Source organism: Podarcis bocagei (genome assembly GCF_964188305.1).
Source record: "Podarcis bocagei genome assembly, chromosome: 1".
Taxonomy (NCBI): Eukaryota; Metazoa; Chordata; class Lepidosauria; order Squamata; family Lacertidae; genus Podarcis; species Podarcis bocagei.
In genome coordinates, this window is record NC_138125.1 from 104822364 (window position 1) to 104835022 (window position 12659).

The 12659-nt window shown below is 40.7% G+C and overlaps 1 long non-coding RNA gene across 2 annotated transcripts; it reads right to left on the reverse strand.

Moving 5' to 3' along the window:
* Positions 1 to 1917: 1917 nt before the first annotated feature.
* Positions 1918 to 11222, reverse strand: LOC308572201. Of its 2 annotated transcripts, XR_014001640.1 has the most exons (4): positions 10989 to 11222; positions 9411 to 9674; positions 3073 to 3297; positions 1918 to 2230 (listed from the first exon to the last, which is right to left on the reverse strand). It is a non-coding gene; the product is annotated as an uncharacterized lncRNA (long non-coding RNA). The 2 variants fall into 2 exon arrangements; XR_014001641.1 differs by lacking the exons at positions 1918 to 2230; positions 3073 to 3297 and adding an exon at positions 7856 to 7938.
* Between the last annotated feature and the right edge of the window lie 1437 nt (positions 11223 to 12659).

Consider the following 12659-nt stretch of genomic DNA (forward strand, 5'->3'; position numbering starts at 1 on the left):
TAGTCATATTTGCAGTAACAGAAAGAGTCTTGTGCTAAAAATACAACAAAAGGCTCTTGAATATGGCCATTTATTCTGACTTTATTAGGTAATTTATGAAAAAAGTATGAAGGGAAGCCTTTCTGCTAACTATAATTTGCATAAAGCTGGTGCCCTATTAATGAGATAACTTCCTGTCTTTTGTGTATCACCAGCTGGAAATAGAAATATAGGAACTTTTCTGTCTTCCAATTACTTAACCTGCTGAGTTGAGAGTTGAAGAGTAAACAGGATTCACACAAGTCGAATAAGATGATTTTCTTTGCCCTCTAGGAAATATTTTTATTCAATTAAGAGATGCCAATGGAAAATGCCATCTCCTAAAAATGTTTAGGTCTGAAAGCCTGAATCCAACAATTCATATATATATATATTTATCCCAGATTAAAAATAAAGTTCTTAATGGGATTTTACTCACATATGATAAAATTACTGAATATCTAAAATATGGCAATATATATTGGAGATGTATTTAATCCTCTGTCAATACTCTCTCTCTCTCTCTCTCTCTCTCTCTCTCTCTCTCTCTCTCTCTCTTTACTCTGAAGTATGCCCCATTGATTTCAATGAAGCTGACTCTGAGGTAAGTGGGTATAGGACTGCCACACTGCCACTAAACCCTGAATTCGTTGGCAGACCCCATTTCAATGCATTTGATTCAGTAAACCACAAATGAGTCCCACTTGCTTAATGGGCTTTTTCTGCCAACTTTCCTCCCTCAGCAGCCGCATATGCCCCTGGAAAGCTGTTGCTGGTGTTTAGGCCCAGAAGAATATCTGGAATGGAGTTGCTATGTGGTATAAGTATGTAGCTAGAGCTGAAAAGGAAAAACTAGTCAAAATAGAAGACACCCTCCCCTTCACAAGTGTGTTTCATTCCCAAAAGGAGTTCACTGATTCCTAGTCCTTTCCACTAGGTTTACCAGCTATGCTGCCATATTTCAGAACCTGTTTCTAAGTGCCATTGAAACAAACTCTTGCTCAGTCTCCTGATTTACCTGTTACAACCCACAGCTGCAATATGAAATATTTGTTAATATTAGAGTGTTGTATTTAGCTCCCCACTTGCATTTATAGATCTACTATGTTACAACTAGGGATGCGGGTGGTGCTGTGGTGTAAACCACTAAGCCTTAGGCTTGCCGATCGGAAGGTCAGTAGTTCGAATCTCCACGATGGGGTGAGCTCCCATTGTTTGGTCCCAGCTCCTGCCAGCCTAGCAGTTCGAAAGCACATCAAAGTGCAAGTAGATAAATAGGTACTGCTCCGGCAGGAAGGTAAACGGTGTTTCTGTGCACTGCTCTGGTTTCACCAGAAGCGGCTTAGTCATGCTGGCCACATGACGTGGAAAAGCTGTCTGTGGAAGCGGACAAATGCCGGCTCCCTCGGCCTTTAAAGTGAGATGAGCGCGGCAACCCCAGAGTCGTTCACAACTGGACTTTATTGTCAGGGGTCCTTTACTTTTACCTTTATGTTACAACTAACATCTAATACTAGTGCAAAAGTAGACAAAGAAACAAAAAAGTTCAATAGGACTATCGTGCCAGAATAAAATAAAGGTTGGCCTATGATAAACAAATAAGTAAATCTGGACATTTCTGACCCCAGTTAATACACTAGCATATTGTCCTTTATAAATTAGGTCCCAGCTTCATGCTTCCCTTCATGCCACATGCTTCGTTGTGCCTACCTGTAAATTATTTGATTAGCTGAAAAAGGGCCAGACTTTTAGGAGCTTCAAAATATACCTTTCTGTTGGAGCATCCTTGAAATATTTTATTCACTTTCTGCTGGATGCCTGCCCATAGCCATAATGTAAAACAAGTGATGGTTTTAAAGGGGTAGCTTCAGCTCTGGAGTCTTACTGTCCAAATCCAACTTTCTGTTTTTCATTAACATATATATTAAATAAATGTCAACCTACACTTCAATAATATAGAGTGCGGGGGGGGGGGGACACAGGCTCCTGTTATTAAACTTAGAGTTGAGTGTTTGTATTTGTTTGCATTAAAATGTGATATGTTGGCAAAAACTTAGGTGCAGGTAGACCATGCCTAGCTGTAAACGTGAGGGCAGGACATTTTTGCTATAACATCCAGAAGCGTTGTGCTTCCAGGCAGAAAGGACATATCAGGAGACATAGGATAGCAAGGTAGAGGGGATTCAACATGTTGGAAATGGATGCTATCCATCTAAGAAGCGAACCAGAAAAAGGTAAATGGAAGCATGCCTAGAAGTAGGACAGTATCCGAATAAGCATTTATGACGGTGAAAGGAGATTGCAGATGATATATCTAGCCCATATTGGAATCTTGTTCCTATCTTGCTAGTAGATCAGAAGAGACTGACTAGTGAGGCAGCAGATGTATACTCTTGTGGGGAATGTGGGATGATGTTGCAGTGTCCAATTGGTTACCATGGTTCATGGCTTCTTGAATTCAGTGAAAATGATTTGACTAGGCGTGAGATGAAAAAGGGTTATTTTTTTCAGATATTGTATTGAGAGGGGATGAAATTTTCCATGAAGAGACAAGTGAGGGAAATCAGTGATCCAATTGGTTAGAATCACCCATGCAGGAAACATCTCATTGGCTTTGTTGCCCTCAAGAACAACGACCTCTACCCAGCACTATGATGTCACCTCATTCACTTTGTGATCTCTGATTGGATGGAATTACTCTTGGAAGGAGTAGGGGAAGAGAAAACCTTCCTAGGGAGCCAGTCATGTTGAGAGAGAGAGAGAGAGAGAGATGGCACCAGCCATTTACTGTTTGGGGAACCTATTTTGCCACCTTCAGGAAAGCACTGTTTCTGGTGTGAAAATTGAAACTGATGAATACAGTCCTATTGAGAATCTAAATTTTATTTAGCTAAAGACCACTAAAGTAAAACAATGGGAAGTGGTAAAAGGGATGGAGAGTTTTAGCCTTTTCACCACTCTCTACTCTAATTCCCCACCCCCACCTTCCAGTTTCTTTCACCCTTTGCTCACCCCTGTTTCCTACATAGAAAATGTGCCATACAGTTAGCTCACCACAAGATTGTTTCCCTGTGTGGATCTCCTGGAAGCAATTCTGAACTCAATTGGAAAGGTTTTGGACATAAAGGGGAGCTGGGTCACATCCACATCCAAAACTTAAGTTCTCATGTTTTCCACAATTGTTCTTCAGCTAAGAAAAAATATTTGTTCTTTACCAGCCTCCTCCTAAAGAAGTCGACACACAGTACCAGAAATGGGAAGCACAAATTTCTGCAGCACCTGGGAGAAATGAAGTCAAAATGGGAATCTCAGTGCAAGTAAAACACCCACCAGCACTTAGGCATTGGCAATAGGACACAAGCCTGGAAAAAATTCAGGAATAGTCAAACCTGGAGGGAAGATGAGTTAAAATTGCTTCCGCTTCTGACTGCAGCAAAAGCCTTTATATAATATGTTCCACAATAAAGGAAGGATGAAGAAGGTTTTGAGAAAGTAATGCAGGTTAGCATTACTGAGTAAGTTTAACAGTTAAGGAATAAGAGGAGAGATCCTCTTGTGTGTCAAGAAATTGGTTAAGTCATAGGAAGCAAAGAGTAGGAAGAAGTAGACCATTCTCTAGATGGAGGGAAATATAATATGGAGTTCCCCAAGGATCAGTATTGGGACCATGGTTTTTAACTTATTCATAAATGGTCTAGAGCAGGACTTCACAAACTTAGGTCTCCAGCTGTTGTTAGACCCAACATCCCTAGCTAGCAGTGGTCCCAGTGGTCAGGGATTATGGGAACTATACTCCAAAACAGCTGGAAACTCATGTATCCCTGGTCTAGAGTGAGGAGTGAGCAGTGAGGTAGCCATGTTTGCTGATGATATTGACTTGATCCTGGTTATCAAAACAAAAAGAGATTGTGAAGTGCTTCAAAGGAACCTCTCCAAACTAAGTGAATGGTAAAGTGGCAAATGCAATTCAGTGTAGACAGGTGTAAAGTGATGCATATTGGGTCAAACAAAACAAAACCTTAATATCACGCATGAGGTCTGAACTGGCAGTGACTGACCAGGAATGAGACATTGAGTGTCCTTTGTTGGTCCAGTAGGGGTCCCTGGCTGCTGACACAATTTCTAGCATGGGTTCATAGCAATCACACCCTCCTTCTGACTAGTTAGAAAAAAAATGTGCTTTGAGGTATGGCTTTCAAGAAAACAGCTCTGAGCATGTTCGACCTTCCTTCAGGGCAGCCCTACTAAGTCAATACTGAGACTCGTGGTCATCCCTCAAACTAACAGATGGAGTAGGAGCCTTCCAAGCAGTAGCTGGGGAACAGGAAGTCCCTCTAAAATTAAATGTCAGTAACATGGCTTTTCTGCCCAGAAACACATGGGAAGGACCTCTTTGTCATAGCTAAACTTTTGGATTAGGATTGGCTGAGTGCTGCAGAGACCTGATTGGCCAGATAACAGTGGATTGACAGGAATGTTTGCAGAGTTTCTTTGAGTACAAATGGAAGTGTAAAAGGTGAGTGGAATGGAAAAGAATATGTGGCATTGGAAATTTGGGAGATTTGAAAATGTGGGGGCTTTGCTTGACATTCTCTTTGGGGGAGCTATGCCACAGTAGTGGACCAGCCTTCATTGCTGACAAGACTGACAAATCTGTAAGTATCAAGTTATCTCATTTTATTAAAAAAAATTCCAATATCCAGTTTGCCCTATCTTTTGATCAGTTTGTAATCCTTAAAAAAGGTCAGCAAGAAAAAACCCAAAAGTATTTTGTGCACTTATCCTAATATACATATTTCTCCAAGCATTTCCCCTGAAATAATACATTTTAATACTATTTTATCTTAATATGTGCATTTCTAGGTACACAATCTTTCTATATGTTTTCTGTACACACTTTTTGAGTGGAGAACTGCATCACAAAAAATCAGAGAAGTGCACAATTTGAAGGACAGCTGTGTTTCTGTTTGCTTATTGATCCTGTAAATGTGAAATGCAAACTGAAAAAAGTTATTCCCCCATCCCTGATTGGCCTTTTGTACACAGGACCACTCAAGACAGGTGCAATAACCCAGAAAACAACAGTGCTATAGGAGTGCTAAAGTAGTTGCCTCATATTTGGGTTAAATATGCAGAACTGCAGCAAAGGAAGAAGCACATGTAGAGCGCAGAGTTGCCCAGGAAGGACTGGTTGTTAAACCACACTGAAAATTGTAGCTCTTTGAAGGGAATAGGGGGTCACCTAATAACTCTCAGCATCCTTTACAAACTACAGCTCCCAGAATTCCATTACTGTTTAATGTGGTGTCATAGCGCTTTAAATGTATAGTGTGACTGTGACCAATGGGAGGAGCAGATAAGAAACTGTAAATTAGGAAGCGACAGTTGGAAAGTGGAGTGACTGTGGGAGACAAGAGAGAAAGGGGAGTTAGTTAAGAGGGATAATAAAAAATATATGTAAGAAAGTTTGAGTAGCTGCAAAGCATCCTGTGATCCTCGGATGAAGGGTGGTATAGAAATTTAAATGAATAAATACATTATGAAATTTAGGACAGTCAGTTCTGTTAATTTGGGAAAATAGAACTTTAGGAACTCTTTATAAAAGGACTACTTGTTCTGATGTAATGGCGGGAGTGTCAGACTAGGACCTGGGAGACCAGGATTCGAATTTCTACTCACCCATGAAGCTCACTGGGTGACCTTGGGTCAATCACTGTCTCTCAGGCTAACCTACCTCACAGGGTTGCTATGAGTATAAAACTGGGAGGGAAGAATCATGCAAACCACCTTGAGCTCCTTGGAGGAAAAGGTGGGGTGTAAATACAATAAAACAAACAAACTGTGCTCCTATTTTAACTGTCTGATCTGGGTAGATTCTAAGGTTAATATACCTTACTGTGTCTTATGCAGGTGTATTTGATGCAAAATGTAAAGGGGGGAAATATTAACTTCTCTAAAGTTAATAGAAGGCTACATATTTGGGCGGGGGGGGGAGATCATTAATCAAAAGAACTTATTTATATAAGTCAGAAGGTGAAGGTGGAATGTCGGAGCATCTCCAACCTTCATTTATATTACAAGGCAAATCAATTAAGGCAAATCCATCCATTAGTAAAGAAAGAAAATGTTAAAATGATAGTTAAGATGGAATCCCAGTAGTGACAGCTTTTTTCCTTAATAAAAATCTTAAGGACCTAGAATGGGCACAAAGTCCCTTCTTAAAAACTACAATTACAATTTTCAAATCTAGATGGAAGTTACTGATCCAGTTTCTACTTGCTCCCTTTTTTTAATCATCCACTTTTCTTTACTAAGAATAGAAACCAGGATTTTTCCCCCCAATGGTCAGTAAAGGGATTATATAGGATTAGGGATTTCTACAATAATGGCCAGCCTAAAACAGAAGAAGAAATCAGAGAATTTTTAAAAGAACAAGAGCACTGTGGGTTTGAATTTAGGCAAATTAGTTCCTTTATAGTGAAATATATTATTAAATAGCAAGTGAAAAGAGAATTAACACTGTTTGAACACCTGATCCTGCACATAATTTAATGCCAAAGGATAGATCACCCAAATTTCTAAAATATTAACAAAATTAGACACAGGTGATCTAACAGGATTACAAAAATGACAGGGAAAGGATTTGGGTTACAACTTGGGTCCCAGAAAATGGGAAAGAATATGGAACATGAGGCCTGTGAAATCAATTTCAGCACTGGTTCAAGAATCTATTCTTAAATCACATTTAGGTGGCACTATGCACCACTTATCCTATATAAACACCAATCTCTACCACAAATGCTGGCACTTGGCACTTTAAAAATCATACAGGTACTTATGGTGGGAGTATCATTCAGCGGCAGCTTTTGGGGACATATTGCTACTAAAAATTAATTTAACAGCAAAGTAAGAATTGATGTCAGTCCCCTTGTTGGCATTACTGGGGAGATGGAATGGCCCAAATGGTGTCAGTTTGGATAAAGGACTGATTATATATTGCATAGTCAAATCTTGTCTATAGCTATTGCGAAAAAATTAATTCAAAAATTGAGGTATACAGGAGGACCAAAAAAGTAAATACCTTTTCAACTACAGGGCAAACATTTATAATATCTAAATGATGCTGAGAATATTCAAATGCCTCCTGCGAAAGATACTACTATTTTGAATTCTTGGTAATTTGAGGGCTTCAGGTAAGAATATCATAACACTGAGGATGGCATTCTGAAATCTATAACTAAGGAAACATTTTGAAAAAGAGGACATGTTACTACCATCCAAAATAAATAATTCTTCTTCCCAGGGCTTGTGAATGTCAAAATTGGTATTCTTTTTTGTTTTTGTTTTGTGCACATTGATCATTAAATTGTATTGTTTCCACTTTATTTCTTTATTTTTGATTAAATAAAAAGAAATATCCCCAGCAGACACTGGTGGAGGAAGAGGAGTGGGGGAGAGTGCACTGCCCCTGGCAATGCGATCCCGGTGGGGTGCCATTGCAGCTTCCCCCCTGCCAGCACTGGGGGCCACACCCCTGCAGGTGGCACACCATGCCCCCAGAACGCATGCCATGTCCCTGCAGATGGCCTGCCATGCCCCCATGCCACGCGCCTGTGGACAGCACGCCCCACCCCCAGACTGGGCACCAGCCCCGCTCCTGCCTGCATTCCATCCCCCAGTGCTGGAGCATGAAGCTCTGCCATTGCCAGCAGAATAACTGAGAGATTAACCTATTGACGTCCAGAGGACTAGGGCTTTGTATAGGACCTTAAATGCCCCCTAGCTGTGTACCCACTCCCTCAGAGAGAGTTCAACCCCATCAAGAGCAGACCACCTCTCATCTATCTGGTTTAGGGAATTAGTTTGTTGGCTCTCATCTCACCAAAGTAAGATATCAATCCAGCACATCCACTGCCACACCTACAGATGTAAAGGAGAAGTAGAGCTGTGTGTCATCAGCATATTGCTGAGAAATATTCCAAACTTCTGGATAACATCACTCAGTGGTTCCATGTAGATGTTAAACAGCATTGGAGAGATGGTGGAAAAATTGAGCCAACCCTGAAGCTTCCATGGAGCTGAAGAGCACTCCCCAAGCATCACCCTCTGCAAACAACCGCCCATGTAGGACAAGAACCACCAAACAGAAGTGCCACCCATGCCTAACTTGGAACAGGCACTCCAGAAGGATGCTATCATTGATGGTCTCAAAAGCCACTGAGAGGCTGAGGAAAATTAACAAGGACACATTTCCCCTGTCTCTCTCCCAACATCGGTCATCATACAGGGCAACCAAAGCAGTTTCTGTGCCAAACCCATGCCTAAACCCTGATTAAAATAGTTCTAGAAAATCTTTCTTCCAAGAGCACTTGGATCAGGTTTGCAATCACCCAGTGGCCCACCCACTGATTTGTAACCACCCAGACTTCCCACTTCTGCCCATTGCACTCTGCTAATGGAAATACCACCACCATGACTTCTGCCCACTCAATAGGCAGAACAGAATCAGGGCATTCTGAAGATGGGGAACAAGTGAGGCTAAGCTGGCCAAGGATCTACTAGATCCCAGATGACATAAGGGACCAACTGCCCACCCCTGACCTTCTGCTGCTGATGTGGTAGCAATGGCAGCAGCAGGAGGAGGATGGATTTAAGATGACTCTGCCAGTCATATGGGTGTATAACAGTGAAAATGCTGGGGAAAGGTGAGAGGAAATTGAGAACCGGTGATTTATGTATATTATATGCTACCCATTTCCTGCATGTTAAGTAGTTGCAATAACAATTACAACATATAGGTTTTCAATTTTACCAAGGGGTATAATACCCTAGGGATATAATCTACCCCTGGCCCTGCAGTCCATTTGCCTTTTTCACTACACATTATTTTATGATAAAAGTCATGTGATGGTGTTTGTGAAATTAATGGCTTTCTCTTTGGCTTTCTGGGTGCATCAAAGGACCCAAAGCAAGCTTTCCTATTTGGACAACAATCCCATACAGGATTAGGTGTGCTGGATTATAAATTAATTTTTCAGAATTTTCAAAAAGCGAGGCTGGTTAAGTATTGAGCAAAATACTGAGAAATAACAGACATTGCAAAACAATGCATGACCCCAGCTATTGTATTCATAAAGGTTGTTCACCAAAGTCTTGTACTTTCTACTTGGTTTTTTTTACTTTTCTTTCACACAGAAAAAGCAGGCTTTAATGCAATGTATTTGATAGATGAGGGTGAATTCAATTTTAAAAGTTAAGTGTAGCATTTAGCATGTTTGTTTATGTTAAATCCTTTTTTTAGGTTAAATCAGTGTATTTTTTACAAGTCAGAATATATAATTCAATATTATATGTGATATAAATAAGAATCTTGCTTTATTTCTTATCATCACCTTTTATCCGACGTGAGCTAGACCATAGAGGCCCAGATCCTGCTAAGAAGAATAGTAGTAGTTTGAAATCAGTGTATTGCAGCATTCAGGATTCCTCCTCCAAATTGCTTGATTAGACGTATGCTCTCAGCCTCTTATTTTCCAACAGAGGGTGTATTTTGCTCAAAAATGCAGTCGGGAAAAGACTTTGCCGCTAAACCCAAGGGAACGACTGGTAAGGCCTTTTCTTGAAATTACAGTATGTTTGTAGTTTGCTGGTATAGTCTGAAAAAAAGCATACTGCTTGAGTTATTCTCTGCAAAACACTAGCAATAATCTGTTTTCTGTACAGGTGTTTTACAATTAGGAGAAATGAATTTACAGTGATTGTCACCAGCTACAGGTTCTAGGGAAAAACGGAATATGGAAGAAAAGTCACAAAAAGCAGAGATGAGCAAGGATGAAGAGGAGAATAAGTTACGTAAAATGGAAATACTCCCCACCCCCCGAAGTATCACCAGAGCAAACTGACACCCTTGGCACTTTGCAGTAGAGTGGATTATTCATTTGGTCAATCATGCAGAGACAAAACATGCCTCTAAGGTGAACATGCAAATCTGACCACAGGCTGTGTCATTCTCAGACAATATCACACAACTGAGTTTGGCTCCTGTCTTACAATGCAATCCTTAGCATGCTGATTCCCAAGTAAAGCTCACTGGAGTAAGAGTGTTTGGAAATGCAATGCTTGAATATTTCAACAAAAATAAAATCAGAATATAGAACTTGAAATTGCCTCTAATTGGATGAATGTTTTGCAGAGATCTCTGCAATTTACACCTTGTACTAACAACTTGCGGTTTAAAGATCCAAAAAGGATTGGCATTAAAAAACAAACCCAAACACTTTTGTTCTGAGTCATAAAACGAGGATTCATTACTCTAAATACAATATTCAGTTTTTCTTCATTTATTTCCCCACTCCTTAATTTGCAAAGCAGGTCCAATATGCAGCCTATAAAAATAGCCACAAATCACTGTAAAGTTAGTCCATAGTTATGTCTATATATAATGATCTGGGGGACTAACAAGGTAAAGCTAGATCAACAAATATATTCCACATTCTCACTGGTAACTCCAAGTCCTGTTTTTGTTGCTATTTCTCAGCCCTCACCCCCCCCTCCTGCCACCCCGTCTGTTACAAGTTATGATGTGTGGATGAAGGCTTTTTCCCATGCCGTAATGACTGTATACTGAGATTTCAAGGGGCTGTTCATGACAATCCCATTTTCTGTGTAATTTCATGGTTGTCTTCTTGAATGAAGATATTGGCTGCTCTGAAGCAGGAGGTCAGATGCTCCTGCTCCCTTTCAGTATTGTTCCAGAGTATGTTTCCTTTCAGCTGATGAAAAGTAATTCATCATTTACACCCCTGAATTCTGCCAGCATTTTTTTTTTTGAACAACTTTTCTTTCCCCGTGGTACCTTGGGCCCATGAAAGAGATAAATAGGTTCAATACAACACCAGGCCCCAGATCCTGGGAGCAGGTTAGGCCTCTGAGGCCCTCAGCTGCCCCTTTCTCATGATAGAGTTTGTCACCTTTCTACCTCTGGAAGTCAAATCCTGTCGACTCAGCCATCTTTCAGGCTCTCTGAAGTGGCTTTGGCACCCACTGGGGCATGTGAGCTTAAAATTGATTTTATTTTTTTTAAAGATCTGTCAAGTTCCCTTAAGGGACCAAGTTGACAGCCAGCAGGCCTTAACCTATCACAAAGCACTCAGTGTGTAAAAGACACCTAAGGAACTTCCTTTGAGAGGCCAAAGGGCCCCAGACTTGTGACACATTGAGAGGGTGTTGTTGCTAAGAAACTGGCCTTTGACAATAGAATTTTTACTGCCAACCGCCTTCTTTTAGAGGCATTTTAGGCTGTCTTTTAAAGAAGACGAAAGTATGTATAAAGCATCATTCCACGCTGCTGCTGCTGCTGCAGCTGCTCTCGCCAGCCTTTTTATCGTGCAAATTTCCACCAAGGTGGGGCAGAAATGTTGCAGTCAAATCAATGTTGCCATCAGGATCACCTGGACAATGTGAAACACAGTACTCATGATAACGAGGCAACAATCCAACTTTGTAGCAATCCCGGCTTCTGGCTCTTCTAACTTTATGAATACTCATTAATTATGACAAATTCAAGAAGGGTAGCCAGGTTTGGTGTTTAGCAGCATAAAGACAGTGGCTTAATCCAGAGAACCATATTAAGACTTTCTCTTCTTCTGCCCTCTGGTAGGGAGGCTGACACTTTGGATAGCTTCTGAACGAAGCTTCTTGTCGTCTGAGGAGGGGAGGGAGGAAAGGAAGCATAGCATCCGAGTCTGGCCAATCTCTCCTTGCTGCACCCACCTTTCCTGACAGCTGATTGGTGCAGTTAGAAGGCTTTAATAAGATGTTATTCTCAGCAACGGTCTCTAATGGAAAAGGTGCAGTCTCTGTCCTACTTCAGACAGCAGATAAGGGATTGCATGCTTAAATTCCCCACCACCGCCAGCAGAGGAACAATATCTGCATCAACCCTTTCCTTGATCACGCACTAAGTTTGTGTGGGAAGGACCATACTGACGTGAGGGGTTATTCTCGTGCCACTCTCTCTGCTGCAAACTGAAGAAACACAAAAAGGCATCTAAGCAACCTCATGTAATACTTAGAAGGAGGAGATCCAAATCAAATTGTGTGTGCTTTTTTTTTAAAAAAAAAGGATAATCACCAGCATTTTCATGCAACTTTCTCCTAATATACACATTTTTATATGTGATTTCCTCCAATGTAATGCATTTTTGTATGTTATTTTCATGAATATATGTTTTTTTAATGCACACTTTGCCCTAGAATAGACATTTTTTCCACATTGCTTGGTTGGAAAACTGCACTGAAAATTTCACATGAGTGTTAATTTCAAATGACAGCTGTGGTTTAGTTTGCATACTGTTTCAAAAAGCGGGGGGGGGGGAATCTGGATTCACCTTTAAATGTGAATTGAATCAACATTTCTCACCCATCCCAAACTCAGGGACACCATGAAGAGATTTTTGTGAAAGAAAATGTCCACCAGGGTCCTCCATCCCCTTGAAACCTGTTAGATGGAAGCGAGTTTGATGAACATCACTTGTTTTTCTCAAAAACCTATGCTTAGACACTGAGATTGCATTTCTACACTATCCAGGAGAAATGTTACGCTCAAAGACAGGATAAAAGCAGCCATTTAACAAGATGAT